General features: G+C 38.6%; 1 protein-coding gene and 1 long non-coding RNA gene across 5 annotated transcripts in view; one reads left to right on the top strand and one right to left on the bottom strand.

Moving 5' to 3' along the window:
• The window catches only part of TMEM33 (transmembrane protein 33), a 33,688-nt gene extending 33,483 nt beyond the window's left edge, over nt 1–205 (bottom strand). For 2 of the 3 annotated variants that reach the window (XM_060655151.3, XM_060655153.3), the window contains exon 1: nt 96–205. The gene's annotated coding sequence lies outside the window, so the exon portion shown is untranslated. Of the gene's footprint in view, nt 1–20 lie in introns of all 3 variants that reach the window. The other variant, XM_060655152.3, reaches the window with a different exon arrangement.
• On the top strand, nt 170–23,297 carry LOC132692575 (uncharacterized). 2 transcript variants are annotated; one of them, XR_013555305.1, is made up of 4 exons: nt 170–262; nt 8,611–8,700; nt 8,795–9,034; nt 23,073–23,297. It is a non-coding gene; the product is annotated as an uncharacterized LOC132692575 (long non-coding RNA). The 2 variants fall into 2 exon arrangements; XR_009616440.2 differs by lacking the exon at nt 8,795–9,034.
• Nucleotides 23,298–25,465: the final 2,168 nt, after the last annotated feature.

The raw sequence follows: 25,465 nt of genomic DNA, 5'->3' as shown, positions 1-25,465 counted from the left end.
GCCCTAAGGGAACTCCGAACCTCAACAGAAGAAAAGTTTCGCCCGCTCCGGTGTAGCGAACTGCCTTGGGAGCACCCGAAGGGGCCGGAAAATACCTGTACGACACTGCCAAGAGCAAAGCCGGGCTTCTAGAAAAACCGGAGAGAAGGCGGAGCTTCGGAGCAAGACCCAACGGCGCCGATCTAACACCCCCGGCTCCAGGTTCTTGCCGAACCTGGAAGTGCTCCTTTTACTTCCGCGGGGAAGAGGCGGTGACAAAGAGGTGAAACCGATAGCGGTGTCTTGAGGCATGACGGGAAATGTAGTTTTTCTTATTTCAGTTTCGCCTGTCCTGTACTCTAGCTGTGGAAGCTAACAAGGGAGGGTGGCGAAGCAACTTTTCCCGCTTCTCCAGCTCCCAGACGGTCCTCTCTGTCCCTGTCCAAACCCCAAAATCTCTCTGCTCTTCTATGCAGAAGCCGTAGAAATGTCTTCTTTGCTGTTTTCCTCCGCAGGCTCGCTAAGCCCTGTGGTCCTAATTATAAAAATTTTCAACAAGTACTTAACGAGGCCTGCTATGTGACAGGCCCCAATGCTTGGCATGGAGGGTAAAAAAATGAATATGACACAGATTGTGGGAAAGACAAACCGAAATCACAGCATAGTGCTTGTGTAATATGGACAGAGGGTACCTAAATCAGAAAGGGTCTGGGAAGGTTTCCTGGAAAAGGTAATTCTGGCCCTAAATTTTGAAGGACAAGGAGAAGTTGGCTAAACAGGGGAGGGAATTCCAGATAGAGCAACAGAAAGTTCATGAAGCAACAGGACAGAGTCAAGGAACTAGTTCAGTATGACCACAATGAAGGGATGTGTGTGTTGGGGGAGGGGTGGGACAGGGAGAGGTGGATTGTAAAAGATTTGAACCATCACTCTGGCAATAGGATAGAGGATGATCAGAGGAGCAAACTAAAACTCAGGGGATTAGTTGGAATGTTTCACATACTTACAGGAGAAATATCCAATATCCATGGGCAGTCCAGGTGCTAGGCAGTTAGCTGACAAGTCAAATGGTGCCCTATTGAAGCCATGTAAACTTGTTTTTCTTTTTTTTTTAAGTTTATTTATTTATTTGAGAGAGACAGACAGTGCAAGTGGAAAAGGGGCAGAGAGAGAGGGAGACAGAGGGAGGGAGGGAGGGAGAGAGAGAGAGAGAGAGAGAGAGAATATCCCAAGCAGGCTCTTCGCTGCCAGCACAGAGACAGATGTGGGGCTTGAATCCTTGAAGCTATGAGACCATGACCTGAACCAAAACCAAGAGTAGGACACTTAACCAGCTGAGTCACCCAGGCCCCTAAACTTCTGTTTTTCTAAGGTCACTTCCCAAGTTCAGGTTCTCATGATCTACAGCCTGGGTTATCTAAAGCACCGCCTTCACTGCACTCTTCATATATCATTTACTCCATATTTTTATAGCACTTATCATTCCCTAACAGTGCTTACAAATACTTAGGTACCTATCAGGAGTGTGTGTGTGTGTGTGTGTGTGTGTGTGTGTGTGTGTGTCTAAGCTTGGGCTGCCATAACAAAATACTGTACGCTTACAGAAAAGAAATTTATTTCTCACAGTTCTGGAGGCTGGAAAGTCCAGGACCAAGGTGCTGGCAGGAAGGTTTCATTCTGAAGCCTTTTTTCTTGACTTGTAAGTGGCTGCCATTTCATTGTGTGCTCACATGGCCTTTCCCTGGTAAGGAGAGGGAAAGGAGAGAACTCTTGCTTCCCCTTAGTTATTTATTTATCTAATTCTCAAGGTAGTTAACATACAGTGTAGTGTCTTCAGTAGAACTCAGTGATTCATCACTTACATGCAACACCCAGTGCTCATCCCAACAAGTGCCCCTCTTAATACCCATCACCCATTTAGCCCATTCCCCACCCCCATCAACCTTCAGTTTGTTCTCTATATTTAAGGGTCTCTTATGGTTTGCCTCCCTCTCAGTTTTTATCTTATTTTTCTCATCTGTCAAGTTTCTTAAATTCAACATATGAATGAAATCATATGATATCTGTTTTTCTCTGACTTATTTCGCTTCCGTTTTTAATAAGGCCACCCAGTTTTATTGGTAGGGCCACACCCTTATACCTCATTTACACTTAATTACCTACTAAAGGTGTTATCTCCAAATCTAGTCATATTGGGGTTAAGGTTCAACACATGAATGTTAGTCCATAGCAATATATATGTTTGGGAGCACCTGGGTGGCTTAGTCGGTCAAGCGTCCATCCCTTTCTCTCTCTCCCTCTCCCTCAAAATAAACATTATATATATATATTATTTATAAGCATATGTATGTAACATATATACATATATATACATATATATGTATATACACATATGTATATACGTATATAAAAGTATAAAAAATTATATATAAACATATATATAAATAAACATATATAAACATTAAATATATATTATATAATTATATATTATATATAAACATTACATATAAATAAACATTATATATTATTTATAAGCATATTTATGTAACATATATACATATATATGTATATGCACATATGTATATACATATATATAAACATATATAAAACATATATATATGAATATATGTTTTATTGATTTAAAAACTCCTCTTATGAGGCTCCTGGCTGGCTCATGGGGTAGAGCATATGACTCTCAGTATCAGGGCTTGGGGTCATGAGTTCACGCCCCACATTGGTCATGGAACCTACTTAAAAAAAATGCTCTTATGAAAAAAATATTAACCTCAAATGTTCTCTGCTTAAATTGCATATAACAATTGATTCTCACAAAGCACTTTTGTTGATTTTTACTGAACTTTTGTATCCAGAGCAACATGTTGTTGCTATTGATGAACCAACATAATTCTGTGAATGTTGTTTGATATTTTTGTTAAGGAATAAAATCAAAGTGAAACAACTAACACATATTGAAACTTCACTCTTTCAACAATGATGTGATCAACTTCTTTTCTGCAGTGAATAATGGTTTTTGAATACTGAAAGAATATTTACTCAATTTTTACTGCTGTTTACAATGTTAACAGCTGCAGACATAACACACTTTTAAGTTTCATCCGTATTAACAAGCTCTTCATAACTTTTTTTAAAGTTTATTTATTTTGAGAGAGAGAGAGAGAGAACACACATATGCACGGGGAGGGGCAGGGAGAGAGGGACAGAGAGAATCCCAAACAGGCTCCATGCACTGTCAGCACAGAGCCCAATTCAAGGACTTGCTCACACAAACCACAAGATCATGAGCTGAGCCGAAACCAAGAGTCAGATTCTTAACAGACTGAGCCACATAGGCACCCCATTCTTGACCATAACTTTTAAGTCTAGACAATCAACAAAATAATAAATAGCCTTGATTTGTCATGCTTGCTGGTGTTTCCATGTTGTAAATGCTGCCTCCATGACCTATTTGAAACTATTAGCCTAATGTCACTGAACATGAAACTGGAAAGAGATGTGCACAGCTCATTATCATATAACATTTCCATAATGCAGATACAATAGACATAAATAACCTCAAGGGCATAGATAATGGGAAAGTGTAGTAAAAATAATTACGAGTTTTGAATGTTTATTACCTTTCTTAAAAATATTTTTTGGGGCGCCTGGGTGGCTCAGTCGGTTAAGCGTCGGACTTCGGCTCAGGTCATGATCTCGCTGTTTGTGAGTTCAAGCCCCGCGTTGGGCTCTGTGCTGACAGCTCAGAGCCTGGAGCCTGTTTCGGATTCTGTGTCTCCCCCTCTCTCTCTCTGACCCTCCCCCGTTCATGCTCTTGTCTCTCTCTGTCTCAAAAATAAGTAAATGTTAAAAAAAAATTTTTTTTAATATTTTTTAACATTTATTTATTTTTGAGAGATAGAGAGACAGAGCCTGAGCAGGGAGGGGCAGAGAGAGAGGCAGGCACAGAATCCGAAGCAGGCTCCAGGCTCTGAGCTGTCAGCACAGAGCCTGATGCACGGGGCTCAAATTCATAAACTGCAAGATCATGACCCCAGCCGAGCCCGAAGTCGACCCTTAACCGACTGAGCCCCCCTGGGGGCGCACCTATTACCTTTTTAAAAAAGTAATCTCTACTCCCAAAGTGGAACTTGAACTCACGACTACGAGATCCAGAGTTGCATGCTCTACTGACTAAGCCACCCATGTGCCCCTGTTATCTATTTTTAATATAACTCACTGTAAATTTATACACTTTAACTTTTAATTATGGCTGTGCATAACAACCAGCTCACGAAATTCTGAAAAATTTAACAATCAGCTCTTGCAAGCCAATATGTGCTGGGTCCAGCATACCACAATGTGCCTACTCCAATTCTACTCAATCATACTGCCCAGTGCCCCTGTCACCAGTCTCTCCTTTTCCCATCAGAAAATTCCCTCATTGAAACCCCTAAATATATTCCTATTCTATTAGAGAATTTATTTAATCTTCTCTTATAATTCAATGACTTTACATTCTGAAAGGACGTAAGTTTCAAGAAAGCAGACGTGATAAACTTAACAATGAGGAATAGAACAAGGTTGAGGACTTTTGGTTAATAGCCTTTTTTTTTTTTTTAAGGTTTTATTTTTAAGTAATCTCTACACCCAGTGTGGGGCTCAAACTTACAGCCCTGAGATCAAGAGTCTCATGCTCTACTGACTCAGGGACCCCAATAGTCTTAAAAATATTCTTAACTAAAATATAGTATACAACTATTCATTTTTAAAATGAAAACATTAATAACTGGTCAGGAAATAATACTAACAATAGTAAGACTGATCAGTGGATGCTGAACCCATTGGGTAAAATGTTGACAGGGGACACATTTCCAAAGCATTATACTAGAGATTTTTTTTAACCAATTACAAGAGGAAAGATGAATCTTTCCCAAGGAGCAACCTGGCAGTTAAAACCTAAGCTAGGAGATCAAATCTAGCATCACAAATATAGTGGGTTATCCTTACACTGTCTCTTGATATGATACAATACAATATTCACAACATTCCCTATAAGAAATTCTTGGCAGAATATTTACTCTGAATCTAATCAAGCCCTTCTAGACCTAACTTTCACTTTATAGGAAATTCAAGGAGACAGAATAACACGTTAAACAACATTGTAAGACAAAAATAAAATGTGAGACCTTCTACAAAACAACTGGCCTGGCCTCTTCAAAAAGTGAGTATTGGGGCCCCTGGGTGGTTCAGTTGGTTAAGCATCCAACTCTTCATTTCAACTCTTGATTTCAGCTTAGGTCATGATCTCACAATTCATGAATTAGAGCCCCGCATCGGGCTCTGTGCTGACAGTGTGGAGCTTGCTTGGAATTTTCCCTCCCTTTCTCTCTGCCCCTATCCCACGTGCACTCTCTCTCTTTCTCAAAATAAATAAACTTAAAAAAAATGAGTATCATTATAAAAGATGGGAGAGCTATTTCAAATTAAAAGAATGTACAAAGTTAAAACAACCAAATGTTAGTTTGTGTAGATTCTAGATTGAAAAAGTGTAATAAAAGAAATCTGAGGGACATATAAACATTCGATTATGAGATGGATATTAGATGACATTACATGGTTATTGTTAATTTTTTGAGAGGTATGGGATTTACAAGTAAAGTTCCAGGGTGTCTGCAAATTACATTCAAAAGTTTCAGTGAAAGAGCAGTGTATCTAGGTGATGGACCAATAGAGATCATAAAAGCAAATGTAGCAAAATATCAATAATTATTTAATCTAGATGAAAGACATATGAATGTTTATTATTCTCTGATCTCATCTCTGTGTTAAAATTTTCCATATTAAAATGTTAAGAAAAGAATGTAGGGAATTTTGTTGTAACAATGTAATACCTTCTGAGTTTTAATAAATTACTATATGATTTTTGGCTTATTACCTAAAATTATATTTAATGATCAATTGGAAATTCAATTTGGTCCTCCAATATTTTTAGAAACAATGAAAAAATCAGTGGGAGCAAAATATGGCACTTTGATATAAAGATTATTCTTTTTTACATTTTTTTTTTTTTTTAAATTTTTTTCAACGTTTTTTATTTATTTTTGGGACAGAGAGAGACAGAGCATGAACGGGGGAGGGGCAGAGAGAGAGGGAGACACAGAATCGGAAACAGGCTCCAGGCTCCGAGCCATCAGCCCAGAGCCTGACGCGGGGCTCGAACTCACGGACCGCGAGATCGTGACCTGGCTGAAGTCGGATGCTTAACCGACTGCGCCACCCAGGCGCCCCCTTTTTTACATTTTTTAATGTTTATTTATTTTTGAGAAAGAGAGAGACAGAACACAAGCAGGGGAGGGGCAGGGAGAGAGGGAGACACAGAATCCAAAGCAGGCTCCAGGCTCTGAGCTGTCAGCACAGAGCCCAATGTGGGGCTTGAACCCACAAACTGTGAGATTGTGACCTGAGCTAAAGTCGGACACTTAAATGACTGAACCACCCAGGCACCCCTGGTATAAGGATTATTTTAAGCTGAAGGCCTCTGAGAAGAAGCAGATAAAAAGGAAAGCTCTCTGCATTACTCCTATTGCCTAAAATAGGACATAAATTTATGAAGTTGTTCCCCCTCCTCTCTCTACTGGAAAGGACAAAAGTTACCTTAATCAGCCCAGAGATGGCAACAAGGAATCTACATAACATACTTTGCTAACTAGCCCTTATCTTTCATTAGATCTCCCATACATTCACCTTCCCCCAATTTGTCACCCTATAAACTCAAAGTCCTCTTCGTTTGGTCACTTCTCTAAAAATTTACTGTTCTTTTGGGAAGATACTCCATACGCCCAAGTTCTAACCATCTCTTTGAGTTACTCATTTCTGGGTATTCCCATTGTGTATGCTTCATTCACATGTTAATAAGCTGTTTCTTTTTCTCTTGTTCATCTGTCTTTTGTCAGTCTAATTTTCATGGGCACCAGCCAATGAACTTAAGGTGGGTAAAGGGAAAAAAGAAATTTTTCCTCCTCTACAAACGTCAGATGAATTGCAAAAGTATTTGTTACAGAGAGTAACAGTACATCTTTCAGAAAATCTTTCTTGTGGGGCACCTGGCTGGCTCAGTCAGTATAGCACGTGACTCTTAATCTCAGGGTTGTACATTTGAGCCCCATGTTGGGTGTAGAGATTACTTAAAAGTAAAATCTTTAAAAAAAAAAAAAGAAAGAAAATCTTTTTTGTACTTCCAGGGGTACATGTATCACAGAAGTTAATTTTTTGCCATATTTATTTCAGATTTTTCTGTTTTATCAAACAGTACATACAGTTGAAACCCATCCCCATTCCATTATCCTAACTATCCAGAGCTACCTTTTCACTGAAATCACTGTATTCTTCCTGTTCATGTTTTTATACTTTTGTTACATAGATTTATATTACCTCTGTACATGCGCAATAAGCAATATACAGTATAGTTTTCTATCCTTTTATATTTTTCACAGATGGTACCATACTTCATGTATGCTCTTAGAATCTACTTTTTTCAGTCAACAGTGTGTTTAGGATGTAACCATGGTACTACACCTGGGTTTAGTTCATTTATTCTAGCTATCTTATGGTATCCTATTTATGAATTACCAAAATGAATTTATTTGGCATCTTCATGAACATTTAGTCTTTTACCTTTAAAATCAATTCTGGGAGCACAAACAAAAATAAAAATAGATGTGGAATAGTTAGGCCAGAATATCTTCAACTTTGCATATTAAAATAGTTGCAAATTTACTTCTAGTGGTTGCACTTAGAGTATGAGAATATCCTTAATCCCTGCCAACATTTGTTATTTTTAGTTCCCACCAAATCTTATGTGTATGAAAATGGTATATCATATTTGTTCTAATGTACATTTTCCTTAGTAGCAGTGAGTTTGAGCACTCTTTCGCAATTTTATTGGCCATTCAGGTTTTCTCTTCAGTTGCCTTTTTCTACTGGATTGTTTGTCTCTGATACCATCTGCTATTATTAGTTTGTTAGAGTTTTTAATTATTTATTTATTTTTATTTTTGTTGGAGAGGAAAGAGGACGCAAGTGAGCAAGGGGCAGAAAGAGAGAGAGACAAGCAGGGTTCACCTGAAGTGGGGCCCAAGCTCACCCAATGTGGGACTTGAACTCAGGAACCATGAGATCATGACCTGAGCTGAAGTCAGATTTTAATGACTGAGCCACTCAGGCGCCCTTGTTAGAGTTTTTCAAAAAGTATGTTAAGATGTTAAAATTATGTTTTGATACTAGTCCTTTGATAGTGTTGAAATTTTTTCCTTTGCCTTTGAAACCTAAATAAAAATAGTAAGTGAATATATGGAGGAAGGATCTGTCCCACAACATTAGGCCCCAAGCTTAACCAGAGACTGCCTGGCCATGGCTCCATGAAGCTATCAAATTAAGATAAATGAAAAGGGCATAAACCAAGTTGCTTTCCAAATGGCTCATGGTTTGCTTGCCTGATTTATGAAGGATGATACTCCCCATTAAAACTCTTTTTAGTAGGTTGACTTCATTTTGCTGACTGAACCAACATAATCGTTTTATTCTAATAATCGAGTTCCTTTCATTACATGCTTTTTGCTTCTTGTGCATTCTCAGGCTGAAGGTAGACGAAAATGGAACACAATGGAGGTTCTAGAAATGTTACCAAGAAGAAATCATTTATTTCAAATGGATGAAAATAAGGAGGTAACAACTTATCAGATTGTACTATGATTATTTTTACAAATGATGCTCACTTTTAGTAACTGCTAGATTTTCTTCTACTGCTGTTTCTCCCTAGAGCAGAAGCATCACAAAGACTATATTTTCTCCACTCCCGTGCTATTCTCTTGGGCTTCAAATGAAACTATAGATCCTGAAGTGGATTCCAGGACAGTGTTTCAGGCAACTTAGGGACAGTGTGAAATATACTGAAGTCATAGTGGAAGAAGCTGAAGCTACTGTGCCAAGATATATGAGCTTCCAGTGGTTAGTGTTGACTATTGAATGCAGTGACATCTATCATTTTCTCCTTTGTAAGGTATCATAAACCATTTTATGTTTTTTGAATAGTCTATTATTATTATTATTATTATTATTATTATTATTATTCACATATGACACTCTATTACTTTCAGGTATACAACATTGATTTGATACTTCTATACATTGGGCAATAATCACCACCATAAGTCTAGTTGTCTGTCACCATACAAATTTACAAATTTGTTTTTCTTATGATGAGAACTTTTAAGATTTACTCTTGGCAACTTTCAAGTATACAATACCAGTTTATTGACTATAGTCACCATTGCTGTACATTACATGCCCATTGCATATTTATTTTATATCTGGAAGTTTATATTTCTTGATCCCCGTCGCTCATTTTGCTTACCCCCATACCACCTCCCCTTTGGCAACCACCAATCTGTTTTCTTTGTGAGTTTTGTTTTGTTTGTTCATTTGCCTTTTTTGTTTTGTTTTGTTTTTGTTTTAGATTCCATTTAGCAAAATACCCACAAGGTCCATCCATGTTGATGCAAATGGCAAGATTTCCTTTTTTAATGGCTGAATAGTATTCCTGTGTGTGTGTGTGTGTGTGTGAGAGAGAGAGAGAGAGAGAGAGAGAGAGAGACGGAGACAGAGAGAGACAGAGAGAGACTTCCTCTTTATCCATTCATCCATTCATGGACGCTTATGTTGCTTTTGTATTGTGGCTATTCTAAATAATCCTGCAGTGAGCATAGGGGTGCATATATCTTTCTGAGTTAGTATTTTAGTTTTCCTTGGACATTTTATGTTTTACGTTATATACGGATGATATTTAACACCCCTTCCTTTTTTTTTGTTTAACAATTGGAATTTTCCCCGCTGGTGTATATCTTTACTTTCTTCCTTGATCAGTGTGTTTGCTAGTGTTAAATCAAGGAGGTCACTAGACTGAAGGTGATTCTAGTACCTTATCAGAATTAAGTGAGCAATCCAAAACCGAACCCTGTAAATGCCTTAAGGTTAAGAAAACAAAATCTAAGGATAATCAATCGCAAAGAGCCAACTTGACTTTCCAAATAAGGCAAATATTTAAGCTATAGCCAATCAAAATAATTTCCTTGCTTTGCTTCTGCCTTTACTCCATAAAAGTCTTTCTCCTAGCTCCTATCGTGGAGCACTTGTTACCACTTCTGGCTTGGTTGGAAATGCCTGATTCGAACTGATTTTTGCTCAAATAAGATCTTAACATTTTTAATGTGCCTTAGTTTTATCTTTAATAATAGTGAATAACTTACCAAATATACACGTTTGTCTTAGTCAGGACTCTCTTGACTGTAACAGAAATTAATCCCAAACAGACTTATGGGGAAATGGGGCCAAAGTAATTAACTACTTTGAAAAGACCAGAGGGACCATAATAATCCAAGCTTGATTCTCAGTGGGTTCAGTCTGGTCCCCTAAATTATTTTTTATTTATTCACTTTTTTTTTTTAATTTACTTTTAAGTAAGTTCTATGCAACCCCAGAGATCAAGAATCACATGCTCTACCAACTAAGCCAGTCAGGTGCTCCCTCTTTTTTTGTTTAAAGAGCGTGCTTGAATATGAAGGGTTTTTTATTTTATTTTATTTTAATGTTTGTTTATTTATTTTGAGAGAGAGAAGGAAAGAGAGAGAGAGAATGCATGTGCATGCAAGTGGGGGTGGGGCAGAGAGAGGGAGAGAGAGAGAGAGAGAGAGAGAGAGGGAGAATCCTAAGCAGGTTCTGCACTATCAGGACAGAGCCTGATGCAAGGCTTGATCCCATGAACTGTGAGATCATGACCTGAGCTGAAATCCAAGAGTGGGATGCCTAAGTGACTGAATCACCCAGGCGCTCCTAATTTATTTATTTATTTTTATTTAAAAAAAACTTTTTTAAACATTTATTCATTTTTGAGAGAGAGAAAGACAGAGCATGAATGGGGGAGGGGCAGAGAGAGAGAGAGACAGAATCCGAAGCAGGCTCCAGGCTCTGAGCTGTCAGCACAGAGCCTGATGTGGAGCTCAAACCCACAAACTGTAAGATCATGACCTGAGCCGAAGTCAGACGCTTAACTGACTGAGCCACCCAGGCGCCCCTATTTTATTTTTAAAGTAAGCTCTACCCCCAGTGTGGGGCTTGACCTCAGGACCCCGAGATCAAGAGTCATATGCTCTCCCAGTTGATCTAGCCAGGCACCCCTGGTCTCATAAATTCTTAACCTATTGTTAAGATAGATGGTCCAGGCTTAGGTCATTCACCCACTCTTGTCTGAACGGAGTAGTAAGGGGAGGATGTATGGGATCAGCCTCATCTGAAACTCTATGCCTGTTGCTATGAAAAGAACAATGTATGGATGCCAGGAAAGCAAAAACAATATAGTTCCATTTCAATCATCCTTTTTTATCCAATGCTTTTTATATTTTTGCTTCTCCCCCTCCCCCAATGTCTGTCAATCAATTTTGACTTGATAAGAGTTACCTCAGGGTGGACATCAATTCCCGTTATCCAGCTTATTTTAATTGAAGGAAGAAAATTTTGCTGTAACACACCCCCAAAGCTGAAGCAGTTGGCTACTAAAAGGCCATTACTCCTTTTGGATAGAAATTGGCTGATGGAGCAAGAATTGATTCCGGAGTTATTGATGATTTGGCTCTCCCCAGTTTTCAGGGGTGGGGGGGTTCTACTGAACCATCAAGTCATCAATTTGCTCATTTCTGCTTCCATCAGTGATTAATGATCCTGAGATTGGATAGGGCATCTTTGCAATTGCTAAGTGCTGAGTCATTCATCTCATTAAGAATACATTCCTACCTTCATTTGCTGCCTGAAAAGTAAGCCCCAGAAGCTCTGCAGATATAGCATGACTATGAGATCTTAACTATGCATGAATGTATATGTAAGCATGTTTTCCTTTGTTTTTGACTGAGCTGTTTTTAGACTCCATAAATCGTAGATAACTGATAGCAAGGCAACTAGTTTTTGTCTATTTTGTTAGTTTTCTATTGCTGCTTTTCTTTTCCTTTTTTATTATTTTTTTTAAGTAGGCTCCATGCCCAATGTGGGGCTTGAACTTATGACCCTGAGATCAAGAGTTGTATGCTCTACCAACTGAGCCACCCAGGTGCCCCTCTCTTGCTGTTTCTAAAAACTGCCATGAATTTGGCATCTTAAAGCAACACAAATTTACTTTCTTACAGTTCTGGAAACTAGAAGTCCCACACAGGTTCCCCTGGGCTAAGATCAAGGTAACTGCAGAGCTCCATTACTTTCTGGAGGCTGTAGGGAGAATTATATTTGCTTGCCTTTTCTAGCTTTTAAAGGCCACCCCATTCCTGAGCTCTTGGATCCCTTTCTCTATCTTCTAAATCAGCAATGTTGCATCTTTCTGACCATCCTTCCGTAGTCACAGCTCCCTCTGACTCTCTCCTGCTTACCCTCTTCCACATTTAAAGACCCTTGTGATTACATTGAACCCATCTGGATAATCCAAGATAATCTCTACAATTAGGTCATCTGATTAGCAATCTTAATTCCCTCTGTATCAACTCAATTCCCCTTCACTCCCTAACATATTGACAGGTTCTGAGGATTAGGCTGGGACATTTTGGAGGTGGGGGAAGTAGGCATTATTCTGCCTTCCACCATCTATAGACATGCAAATAAATTCTGCCAAATGGAGATTGCTTTGACATCTCTACCCACCCACTCCTGTAGCAAAATCCACTTTTCCCTCCATTTCAACATTCCTTTACTCTATAGGAAGTTGTAGATCTTTGACTTCACCTTTGAACCAATTTTAACAGATTTCCCAGTTCTCTCATTATTTAATGAGCTACGTAAAATCTTCGACATGTGTTTATCTTATACATCATATGAAATAAATTATTAGCTTATAAATATTTATGGGTCATGATTGTACCTTATTTTGAAAATTTATCAGAGGCTTAGGTACTAGAGATTGAAAAAATAGAAATGTATACACTAGAGATACATCGTAGGGCTTCAGGAAATGATGGTATACCTCAATCTCTTCCATCTTCTTATAGATTTCAACGTGATCAGGAGATAGACTTGGCTGGGACTCCAACAGCTACCGGTTGAAAGTCAGAGATCAGGTTACTTCCTTCTGACATTTGAAACTCAAGTTTGAATCCTAGTCCATTCAAGGGAATTGTCTAAGATCATCTATCTGTTCATTACTCTACCTGGACTTCAGAAGTTTTACAATCTACTTTTTAAAAAGAAAGCTGGGGCTTCTGGGTGGCTCAGTCAGTTGATCGTCCAACTCTTGATTTCGGCTCAGGTCATAATCTCACAGTCTTGAGATCAAGCCCGGAGTCTGGCTCTGAGCCGACAGCATGGATTCTCTCTCTCCCTCTCTCTCAGCTTAGGATTCTCTCTCTCCCTCTCTCTCTGGCCCTCCCCCCACTCTCTTTCTCAAAATAAATAAATAATAAAAACATTAAAAATTTTTTTAAAAAGTAAAAATTAAAAGGAAAGTTAACAATGAACTAACCCCTACCTCCAGTCATTGACCCACAAATAGTGATTTTGCGAGATGAAGTGAAAATGTTAAGCATTTTTGCTTAAAAGCGTAAAGCATCTGGTTCATCTTCACAGGGAAGTTGGAGTATTCTGGTCTGATACAGCAACCACCCTGGCTCTGTTTCCTTTCCCTTGGAGCACTCAACCAGCTCTGACAGAACAGCTTCCGGTAAACTTGTTACCCTACCTATTGCATCCAGAAGGTCAACATTTCCAGTAGTCTAGAAGAAACAGAGAGAGAGAAGACAAGAAGCTTCCTTATTACAAATCCAAATCCTTTTCATTTGCTATTTCATCACAGAGTAGCTGGCCACTAACTCTATAGATCAAAATTGTGCTATCCAGCTATGCTTTAAATATAATAAAATTTCAGTAAAATAAAAATGTGAATAATAATAAAATAAATAATGGGATTTGGTAGGGATTGCATTGGGTAATATAGACATTTTAACAATATTTCTTCTTCTAATCCATAAGCCTGGAATGTTTTTCCATTTTTTTTGTGTCCTCTTCAATTTCTTTCATCCGTGCTCTATACTTTTTAGAGTACAGATCTTTTACCTCTTTGGTTAGGTTTATTCGTAGATATCTAATGTGTTTGGTGTAATTATGAATGGGATTGATTCCTTGATTTCTCCTTCTGTTTCTTCATTATCGGTGTATAGAAATGCAATAGATTTCTGTATGTTGATTTTGTACTCTGTGACTTTACTTATTTTGTGTATCAGTTCTAGCAGTTTTTTGGTGGAGTCTTTTAGGTTTTCTTTCTCTCTCTCTCTCTCTTTTTTTAATGTTTATTTATTTTCAAGAGAGAGAGAATGAGAGTTCATGTGTTACTGGGGGGAAGGCAGAGAGAGGGAAACAGGGGGGCTCAAACTCATGAGCCATGAGATCATGACCTGAGACGAAGGCAAATGCTTAACCGACTGAGCCACCCAGGCGCCCCAGAATGTTTTGGGTTTTCTATATAGAGAGTATCCTGTCCTCTGCAAATAGTGAAAGTTTGACTACTTCCTTGCCAGTTTGAATACCTTTTATTTCTTTTTGTTGCCTGATTACTGAGGCCAGGATTTCCAGCACTATGATGAACAGTGGTGAGAGTGGACATCCCTGTCTTGTTCCTGACTGTAGAGGAAAAGTTTTCAGGTTTTCCCCACTGAGGACAACATTAACTGTGGATTTTTCATGTAATGGGATTTGTAAGCTCAGTAGAAGCCTGAAAAAGTCAGTTTTGGGTGCTATATTTATCCTTTTTTTTTTTTAAGTTTATGTATTTATTTTGAGAGAGAGAGAGTGCCCACCTGTGTGCAAGTGGGCAAGAGATAGAGAGAGAGAGAGAGAGAGAGAGAGAGAGAGAGAGAATCCCAAGCAGGCTCCATGCTGTTAGCTCAGAGCTTGACTCAGGGCTTGAATTCACAAACTGTGAGATCATGATCTGAGCTGAACCAAGAATCTGACACTTAACTGACTGAGACACCCAGGCATCCCTATATTTATCCTTTTGATCAAAGTCCTAAAGAGTAATTTTACATTTATTTGTCTGTGGCCTACATATTTTTTTCCTTTTGTGAAGAAAATTATTTGTATTTTCTTTTATTTTTAAAAAATTTTTAATGTTTATTTTTGAGAGAGAGAGAGGGACAGAGACAGAGCATGAGCAGAGGAGGGGCAGAGAGAGAGGGAGACACAGAATCTGAAGCAGGCTCTAGGCTCTGAGCTGTCAACACAGAGCCCAATGTGGGACTCGAACTCACAAGAACCGTGAGATCATGACCTAGGCCAAAGTTGGACGTTTAACTCACTGAGCCGCAAAGCACCCCAAAATTATTTAGATTTTATATATTTTTAAAAATTTAATTGTTTTTATTTTTTTAAATTTATATCCAAATCAATTAGCATGTAGTGCAACAACGATTTCAGGAGTAGATTCCTTTGTACCCCTTACCCATTTAGCCCATCCCCCCTCCCACAACCCCTGCAGTAACCCTCAGGGTGTTCTCCATATTTATGAGTCTCTTCTGTTTTGTCCCCCTCCCTGTTTTTATATTATTTTTGTTTCCCTTCCCTTATGTTCATCTGTTTTGTCTCTTAATGTCCTCATATGAGTGAAGTCAAATGATTTTTGTCTTTCTCTGACTAATTTCACTTAGCATAATACCCTCCAGTTCCATCCACGTAGTTGCAAATGGCAAGATTTCATTCTTTTTGATTTCTGAGTAATACTCCATTATATATATATATATATATATATATATATATATATATATATACACCACATCTTCCTTATCCATTCATCCATCGATGGACATTTGGGCTCTTTCCATACTTTGGCTGTTATTGATAATGCTGCTATAAACATGGGGGTGCATGTGTCCCTTCAAAACAGCACACCTGTATCCCTAGGATAAATGCCTAGTAGTGCAATTGCTGGATCATAGGGAAGTTCTATTTTTAGTTTTTTGAGGAACCTCCACACTATTTTCCAGAGTGGCTGCACCAGCTTGCATTCCCACCCACAATGAAAAAGATCCTCTTTCTCCGCATCCTTGCCAACATCTGTTGTTGTCTGAGTTGTTAATGTTAGCAATTCTGACAGGTGTAAGGTGGTATCTCATTGTGGTTTTGATTTGTATTTCCCTGATGATGAGTGATGTTGAGCATTTTTTCATGTGTCGATTGGCCATCTGGATGTCTTCTTTGGAGAAGTGTCTATTCATGTCTTTTGCCCATTTCTTCACTGGATTATTTGTTTTTTGGGTGTTGAGTTTGATAAATTCTTTATAGATTTTGTATACTAACCCTTTATCTGATATGTCATTTGCAAATATCTTCTTCCATTCTGTCAGTTGCCTTGTAGTTTTGCTGATTGTTTCCTTTGCTGTGAAGAAGCTTTTTATTTTGATGAGGTCCCAGTAGTTCATTTTTGCTTTTGTTTCCCTTGCCTCTGGAGATGTGTTGAGTAAGAAGTTGCTGTGGCCAAGATCAAAGAGGTTTTTGCCTGCTATCTCCTCGAGGATTTTGATGGTTTCCTGTCTTACATTGAGGTCTTTCATCCATTTTGAATTTATTTTTGTGTCTGGTGTAAGAAAGTGGCCCAGGTTCATTCTTATGCACGTTGCTGTCCAGTTTTCCCAGCACCACTTGCTGAAGAGACTGTCTTTATTCCATTGGATATTCTTTTCTGCTTTGTCAAAGATTAGTTGGCCATATGTTTGTAGGTCCATTTCTGGGTTCTCTATTCTGTTCCATTGATCCGAGTGTCTGTTTTTGTGCCAGTACCATACTGTCTTGATGATTACAGCTTTGTAGTATAGCTTGAAGTCTGGGATTGTGATGCCTCCTGCTTTGGTTTTCTTTTTCAAGATTGCTTTGGCTGTTCGGGGTCTTTTCTGGTTCCATACACATTTTAGGATTATGTGTTCTAGCTCTGTGAAGAATGCTGGTGTTATTTTGATAGGGATTGCATTGAATATGTAGATTGCTTTGGGTAGTATTGACATTTTAACACTATTTGTTCTTCCCATCCAGGAACATGGAATCTTTTTCCATATTTTTGTGTCTTCAATTTTTTCATAAGCTTTCAAAATTATTTGTATTTTAAAGGGTAGATTTCCTACACTTTAATGTTCTTCATTATAAAAATAATATATGCTTATATTAGAAAATTTGGAAAAACATTTTATTATTTTATTTTTTTAATGTTTATTTATTTTTTGAGAGAAAGAGAAAGCAAGAGAGATCCTGTGTGCATGAGAAGGGGAGGGGCAGAGAGAGTGAAATCCCAAGCAGGCTCCATGCAGACGGCACAGAGCCTCACTTGGGGCCCAAACTCATGAAGCTGTGAGATCATTACATGAGCTGAAACCAAGAGTCGGACATTCAATCGACCAAGCCACACAGGCGCCCCTGGAAAAACACTTTAAAAATAAGAAAAAAAGTTATTCACAACACAACCATCCAGATTGCTATTGGCTTTTATTACTGCCTAAGTTTTTGTTGGATTTTTTTCTTACATTGTAATAATCTTTCATACATAAAATGTTTATATTGTCTTTTCACTCAATATAATCAGCAATTCCTATGTCATTGTTACATAATTTTTTGGCTACATAATTTTTCACCAGCTTGATATTCTGTAGTTTAAGTGACATTTGCATATTTCTTATCTTTATGTCTATGATAAGGTTTGTCTTTTATGGTAGCTTCAAATTTATTTATTCAATTTTTTATTACTGCTTCTTGTTAATTAAGCAATTTATATAAGTTTATTAAGAACAAAATTCAGTAGTTATATTAACAACATCAAAATACAGAATTCAGATTCTTTAAATTTCTCCAGTAGAAGCTTAAAAAAAACCCATAAAACTCAATACAGATCACAAGAAGTCCAGCTAGTTTTAAAGGCAATCAGAAATTTTCCTTTCCATCAAAATCATTGTTATCCATAGTATATAGCAATAAACATTTTGATCACTAACCACAAGCTTAGTAAGAACAACTTCTAAAAGTAGACAGCGAGCATATAATACAAAAATAAAATGGAAGTCAGTGTTAAGCACTATTCTCTTTGGTTTTATTCAGAGCTGTTTTTTCAGTATTTGTTCATTTATTCATTAAATATTGAAGGAGCACTAACTAGATACTAGACATTGGAGAGAGGACAGTTAATAAGAAATACTTTATAGCGTTCATTCTGGGGCTGACTGGATCATCTTCAAATTCTTTTTTTTCTTTTAATGTTTATTTATATTTGAAAGAGGCGGGGGGGGGATAGGGAGAGAGAAAGAGAGAGAGAGACTGAGAGCAAGCAGAGGAAGGGCAGAGAGAAAGGGAGACACAGAATCTGAAGCAGGCTCCAAGCTCCGAGCTGTCAGCACAGAGCCCGATGTAGGGCTTGAACTCACAGGCCGTGAGATCATGACCTAAGCCGAAGTCGGACACTTAACCGACTGAGCCATCCAGGCGCCCCAATCATCTTCAAATTCTTTTGCATGCTATAAAATGTTTCCTGGGCTCTGTCTGCTAATGTTGAAGAATCAGAACCGTGTGCTGGGTTATTCAAAAGGCACTGCCCCTCTCTTGGTGCTCATGTCTTCAGTGGTAGCTGGTTAATGTGACTGTGACAACACCTAGGCTTGTTGTTATAAAGGGAGGGATATTTGTGGTCTCTCAGAAAAAGGAAGTCCTGTGGAGAGGGCAGCTTGCTGTGGGAAGCAGCCATTCTGCAGCACCCACAGGAGGAGGAAGCTGGGGATTAAAACAAAAACAAAAACAAAACAACCAAACTCTCTTTTCCTACCTACCTCGGATCTTCTCCCCGATCTAATCTCCAGGGATCCCCACTGGCAAAATCCAAATGGAAGCCGAAGAGCAAGGAAGTTTATCGATGCAGTCGGTAAAGCTCAGATTCCCAGAGCCGGGAACAGAGCAGAGCAGAGCAGTGGATCTGGAGGAACAAACAAAATCTTCAGTACGAATAGTATAAAATGAGTAGTATTGCTGTGCCCATGTTGCAGGTGTGGAAACTGAGGGTACAGAGAGGTTAATTAATGCGCCCATAGACAATAGGGGGACAAAATTGGCATTTACATCAAGCGTTTATGTTTAATTACTATATATACTGCCATTTTTTCTCCATGATATCTCCTAAATAGTGCCACACACAGTAGAGTTCCTCAGGAAATACTTTTTTTGCAAAGGAAGGAAAAGGAAAAGTGAAGAGAAAACTATTTAGAAAGAATTTAAGTTAGCTCTGTGAAAGAATGTCTTGGGTTAGCAAAGTCAACAGAGGTACTTCTAGCAAATTTTCATGAACCTGATAAATCCTTGTTTTTAAGAATTGCTCAGATGTACTCTACCTGAGGTGGTAACTAGACTTAGCATTTTCTTATGTAAAAAAATAGTAAGTCACTATGATGTACACCTGAAACTACTAAACTGTTGTATGTTAATTACACTTCAATTAAAAGTATAATTTTCATTATACTCTGCCTGAAGGTGAGGGGTGTGAATCAGAGAGTTTAGATCCAAGGCCCTATGTCTCCACCATTCTGTCCAGTCAAACTTTTTTGTATTGTGGCAAAAACACGTAACATAAAATTTACCATTTTAACCATTTCTAAGCGTATGGTTCAGTGACATTAAGTACGTTTACATTGTCCTGTAACCATCTATCTCTAGGAATTTTTCACCTTCCCAAAATGAAACTCTGCATCCATTAAACAGTATGTCTGTACATATTTGGAATAATAATACTGTCTAACTCATAAGCCCTCTCAGGTTGATTAGAGGGAAAGATATTTGGAATATTTTTAAGATACATCTGCAGAATATTGGCTTTCAAATATCCATTTGTAGGGTGAAATTAAAGCTAACAAACACGGGGTGCCTGGGTGGCACAGTGGGTTAAGCATCTGACTTTGGCTCAGGTCAAGGTCTCACAGTTTGTGAGTTCAAGCTCCATATCAGGCTGTCAGTGCAGAGCCTGCTTCAGATCTTCTGTCCCCTTTGCTCTCTGCCCCTTCCCGGCTCATGCTCTCTCTCTTTCTCAAAAATAAATAAACATTAAAAACTTAAAAAAAACCCAACGAACACATAATGTGGGGCGCCTGGCTGCCCCAATCAAGAGAGCATGTGACTCTTGATCTCGGGATTGTAAATTCAAGCCCCATGTTGGGATTACTTAAAAATGAAATCTTTAGAAAACAAACAAGCACATAATGTAAAAAAAACAAAAACAAAAACAAACAAACAAAAAAAAAAACAAGCACATAATGTAATCATATTGTTTTTACTGAAGTGCCTTACAGTAGGTTATAAATCAGAGTTGTCCAACAGACATGCAAGCTGTATATGGAATTTAAAATTTTCTACTAAAGTGAAATGTAACACATGAAGTTAATTTTAGCATATTTATCTAACCAATATATCCAAAACACTATCATTTCATTGTGTAATCAATATTACAAAATTTTAACCAGATATTTTACATTCTTTTTTTCATATAAACCTTCAAACTCCGATGTATACTAGAGCACAGCTTAGTTTGTATTAGTCACATTTTAATTGTTCACCAGCTGCATATAATAGTGACTACTAAATGAGATAGCACATGTCTATCCTATCCAACCTGTTTGTTCTTTTTTAAAAAATTTTTTTCGTTTGCTTATTTTTGAGAGACAGAGCACGAGTGGGGGAGGGGAGAGAGAGAGGGAGACACAGAATCCGAAGCAGGCTCCAGGCTCTGAGCTGTCAGCACAGAGCCTGATACGGAGTTCAAACCCACGAATTGTGAGATCATGACCTGAACCGAAGTCAGACACCTAACTGACTGAGCCACCCAGGAACCCCTAACCTGTTTATTCTCATAGAAACAGACCGATTAGTAGCTAGACAGATGCTTAGAACTAGAGATCCTTCTTTGTGAAGTGTAGGTTCAGTACCTTTCAGAAGGGGCTCAGGGGTCACTCAGTTGAGCATCTGACTCTTGATTTCAGCTCAGGTCCTGATCCCAGGATCATGGGATCAAGCCCCACATCGGGCTCCACACTTGGGGTGCTTGAGATTCTCTCCTTTCCCTCTGCGCCTCTCCCTTCCTTGTGCTCTCTCTCTTTAAAATAAAAAAATCTTAAGTGTTAAAACATTATGTGTTTTATTTGCAGATTCAAAAGAAATTTCTCTCGGTCTGGTCTTGACCTAGCAGTGATTTTAGTACTATCTCTTTCAGATGCCTAATGTCTTCAGAAGCAGCCCAACAATGTGAAATACTTGATATACGTCGCCGGCAGGGACACAAACTACTCCACCAGCTGCCCTCCTTCATGTCAGGAAAAACAGTCCAATATATTTCTGGTCTACTACAAAATCTCAGAGGGTTGAAACAACCCAACACAGAAAAAAAGAAAATGAGCTAGGATTCAACCACTTGCTCTCATGAAAAGCATCAATAGTTAATAATGTTTAAAATTCACGGGATGCTAGATAGGGCGCCTGGGTGGCTCAGTCGGTTGAGTGTCCGACTTCGGCTCAGGTCATGATCTCGCGGTTCGTGAGTTTGAGCCCTGCGTGGGGCTCTGTGCTGACAGCTCAGAGCCTGGAGCCTGCTTCGGATTCTGTGTCTCCCTCTCTCTCTCTCCCCCTCCCCTGCTTGTGCTCTGTCTCTCTCTATCTCTCAAGAATAAATAAATTTTTAAAAAGTTTTTAAATTCACAGGATGCTAGAGACAAAAGAGTCCTCAAACATCATCTAGCATAATCCCTTTCCTTTTACAACTGGGACAACTATGGACAAGAGAAGTAGGGTGAGTCAAGCTTTCAGTCTCACAATGTGATGTGACAGTAATCTTACAGCTCATTGTCCAGAAAGTCCTTCCAAGCCATCGGTGCTCCCTGACTCTGTAAGGCGGACACATTCTTTTTATTTGTATTTTTATTTATTAGCTACAACATTGAGTGTGTTTATACCACTACCAAAAAGAACCGTGTTACTGAGGAAAAGCATTGTTGCTTAGAGATTAGTGGTTTGATTCTTGAATATGGAACTTTTCTATACGGTAACATAGAGTGATTAAGAGGTCTCAGGATCTCATCTAAACCTAAGTACCTCCCAAAGGCCCCATCTCAAAATACTATCACAGGGTGGGTAGGGTTCAACTTAATGAATTTTGGGGCAGGACAAAATTCAGCCTGTAGCAATCAGGAAACTCACACGTACCAGATTTTTCTTTCTTCCAAATATTTGTAACTGATGGCATGGTCATGAACAGAGAAGAGAGAACTATATCCACCTGTTCCCTAAACCTCACTCTTCTTGATATATTTTGACTAACAGGATACTGACTTTTCTTGGGATTTTGCTTAACCATATGCAAGCTTTCCTCTCAAATTGCTAGACCAAAATTTTCTTCTAAGAAATATTTTTAATAATAAATTGGCATTAACAAAGCTATACAAATATCCATGAATTTTTAATAGCAAAGTACTTAGTATTATAGATTGGATTATGTTCCCCACCCCAAAAAAGAGACATTGAAGTCCTAACCCCCCAGTATTTCAGAATGTGACCTTATTTAGAAAGAGGGTTGGTGCAGATGTAATTAGTTAGCTAAAGTCATACTGAATGGGATGACCCCTAATCCAATACGACTGGGCTTATAAGAAAATGACAATGCAAAAAACACAAACATAGGGAGAATGCCACGTAAAGACAGAAGATTGGAAAAATGCATCTATAAGCCAAGGGACACCAAAGATCTGCCAAACTGCTAGATGCTAGGAAGAGGTGAAGAAGTATTCTCCTATTTAGAGGAAGCATAGTCTGGCCTGGATTTCAGACTGGCTTCCAGAAGTATGAGGCAGTAAATGCCCGCCGTTTTAAGCCATCTCGTTTGAAATACTTTGTTACGAAAGCCCTGCAATATGAATACAATGGTCTGTCTTCTGCAATTGTAACAGACTAGTTAGAGGCAGTTTATTTTCTTATTTTAAGTTTGTATTTATCCTTTTTTTTTTCTTTTTCAGATACGGTGAGAAAACAGGAGGTGACCAGAATTTATGCTTCCTTTTTAAAATTCAGAGCGAGCAAAGTGCATCACAGCGAGCAAAAACCAAACCAAGAAGAAAGTAAATACGTTGTTTTATTTAATCCAAGAAAATGAAGAGAATATTTGCTGCATGGAGTGGCTTATTGCCAGAGCAGTTGTTGGGGAAACAGCTATTCATACATTAAAAATGACATTTACAGAATCAACTATCAAATTATTCGCAGAAAACATTTAAAATGAAATTTTTGTTTTCATTTAAGACATTTAAAATGAAATTTAATTCCCAACTCCAATATCAAAGAAGGTTATGAACATTGTTTACAATATTAATTATGTGGAGTAGGGGGAGGGTTGCAGACTCACAAATGAGTTGCCAGTTTAGATGGAAACCACTCACTCTGAAAAGTCTAAGAGATTTCTTTGAAGTACCACGTGCTTCAAACGCTGGGAGAATATTGGAGACTCATGGAGGTTTCTAAGACCTTATACTTTACCAGAATCCTTTTTTTTTTTAATTTTCTTTTTTAACGTTTATTTATTTTTGAGACAGAGAGAGACAGAGCATGAACAGGGGAGGAGCAGACAGAGAGGGAGACACAGAATCTGAAACAGGCTCCAGGCTCTGAGCTGTCAGTACAGAGCCCGACGCGGGGCTCGAACTCACGGACCGTGAGATCATGACCTGAGCTGAAGTCAGACGCTTAACCGACCAAGCCACCCAGTCGCCCCCAGAATCATTTTTGAAGTTAAAACATTTCTTCACATCCTGTCACATCATAAAATAGAATATGCCCTCTACTGATGTTTATGAAAATCCAAGAATGCCCAAGTCAAGTTCTTTTGTGTACAAATAACCTCTCTGTTCAATACTGAAAACAGGCAGGGGACACCTGGCTGGCTCGGTCGGTGGAGCAGGCAACTCTCGATCTCAGGGTTGGAAATTCGAGCTACGCGTTGGGTGTAGAGATTACTTAAAAAAAAAAAAAAAAATTACAAAATACCGAAAACAGGAAGTCCTAAAAGGAGAAGTGATGTACAGAGTAAGGAATACCTGACTGAGGTATGACTTATTGGTGAGCACTCATTTACCAGGAAATGGAAGGGAACGGAGACTATAACGTAACATGCTTCATCCTCAGGGCACTTTTGTGCTCAGCTGTTTGGACCTCTGGCTCTTGACTTTGACTCAAGTCATGATCTCGTGGTTCATGGGTTTGAGCCCCACATCGGGCTCTGAGCTAACAGTGCGGAGCCTACTTCAGAATTTCTCTCTCTCCCTCTTTCTCTGCCCCTCTGCTTGCATGTGCTCTCTCTCTCTCTCTCTCAAAATAAATAAATAAACTTAAAAAAAAAGCCTCATCCCCTAAAAATATTCATTAACAAGAATATGTTGCAAAGGTATGGTTAATGTAATAAATGATATGTAATATACACATATGGTCTCTCTTCTTCACAAATTCTTCTTTTTTTTTAATTTTTTAAGTGTTTTTATTTATTTTTGAGACAGAGAGAGACAGAACATGAGCAGGGGAGGGGCAGAGAGAAAGGGAGACACAGAATCTGAAGCAGGCTCTAGGCTCTGAGCTGTCAGCACACAGCCCGATGCAGGGCTTGACCTCACAAACTCTGCGATCATGACCTGAGCCAAAGTCGGACACTTAACCGACTGAGCCACCCAGGTGCCCCTCTTCTTCACAAATTCTAACGGGGTATGATCTTTTCTTCTTGCTGGACAATTTGATCTCGTGTCTACCATGTGCTGGGAACACGTGCTTTGAAACAATTCAAAGACCTTACTTTCATGGAGCTTGCGTTACAGTAGAGGGGACAGAAGTAAATATATGTTGCTCTGAGATATGTTCTATCAAGTTGCTTGAAGACTTCACCTTTGCAACTGAAGTTATGAATTGCATCACATGAGGAAGCGAATTCGATGGTTCCATCCAGTTTGTAAATCTATAGCCATATTTTGGAGTCTGTCCCTTCTGGAATCATGATGGCAATAACAGGGTGGTATTTCCTGCCAGTGTGGTTCAATTGGCAGCTTAACTTAAAAGAAACAGTCATGGATGTTCTTGAGAATTCTTTGTTGTCACACTGAAGTTCTTCCCACCTCCAGCAAATGTAAACACATACTTTTTGTTTTGTGCCTCTTTCGTTCCCACCAGTCCATACCATTCTGCTAATGTAAAGAAATTTTGAGCTTAAAAAAGTACTAAATGTATATATAAATTCAACAATCAATTTTCCCTTAACTGAACAAAAGAGTCTGGGCCCTTTGTCTACCTTGTACAGTTCCATCAAAGGCCGTGGGAGAAAACACCTTGGATTTCAGTCATTTCATACAGGGATCCCCTCATTTTCTGCATA

Source organism: Panthera onca, chromosome B1, assembly GCF_046562875.1.
Source record: "Panthera onca isolate mPanOnc1 chromosome B1, mPanOnc1 haplotype 2, whole genome shotgun sequence".
NCBI classification, from domain to species: domain Eukaryota; kingdom Metazoa; phylum Chordata; class Mammalia; order Carnivora; family Felidae; genus Panthera; species Panthera onca.
The sequence above is the reverse complement of the archived record's forward strand: the minus strand, read 5'-3'. Positions and strand labels throughout refer to the sequence as shown.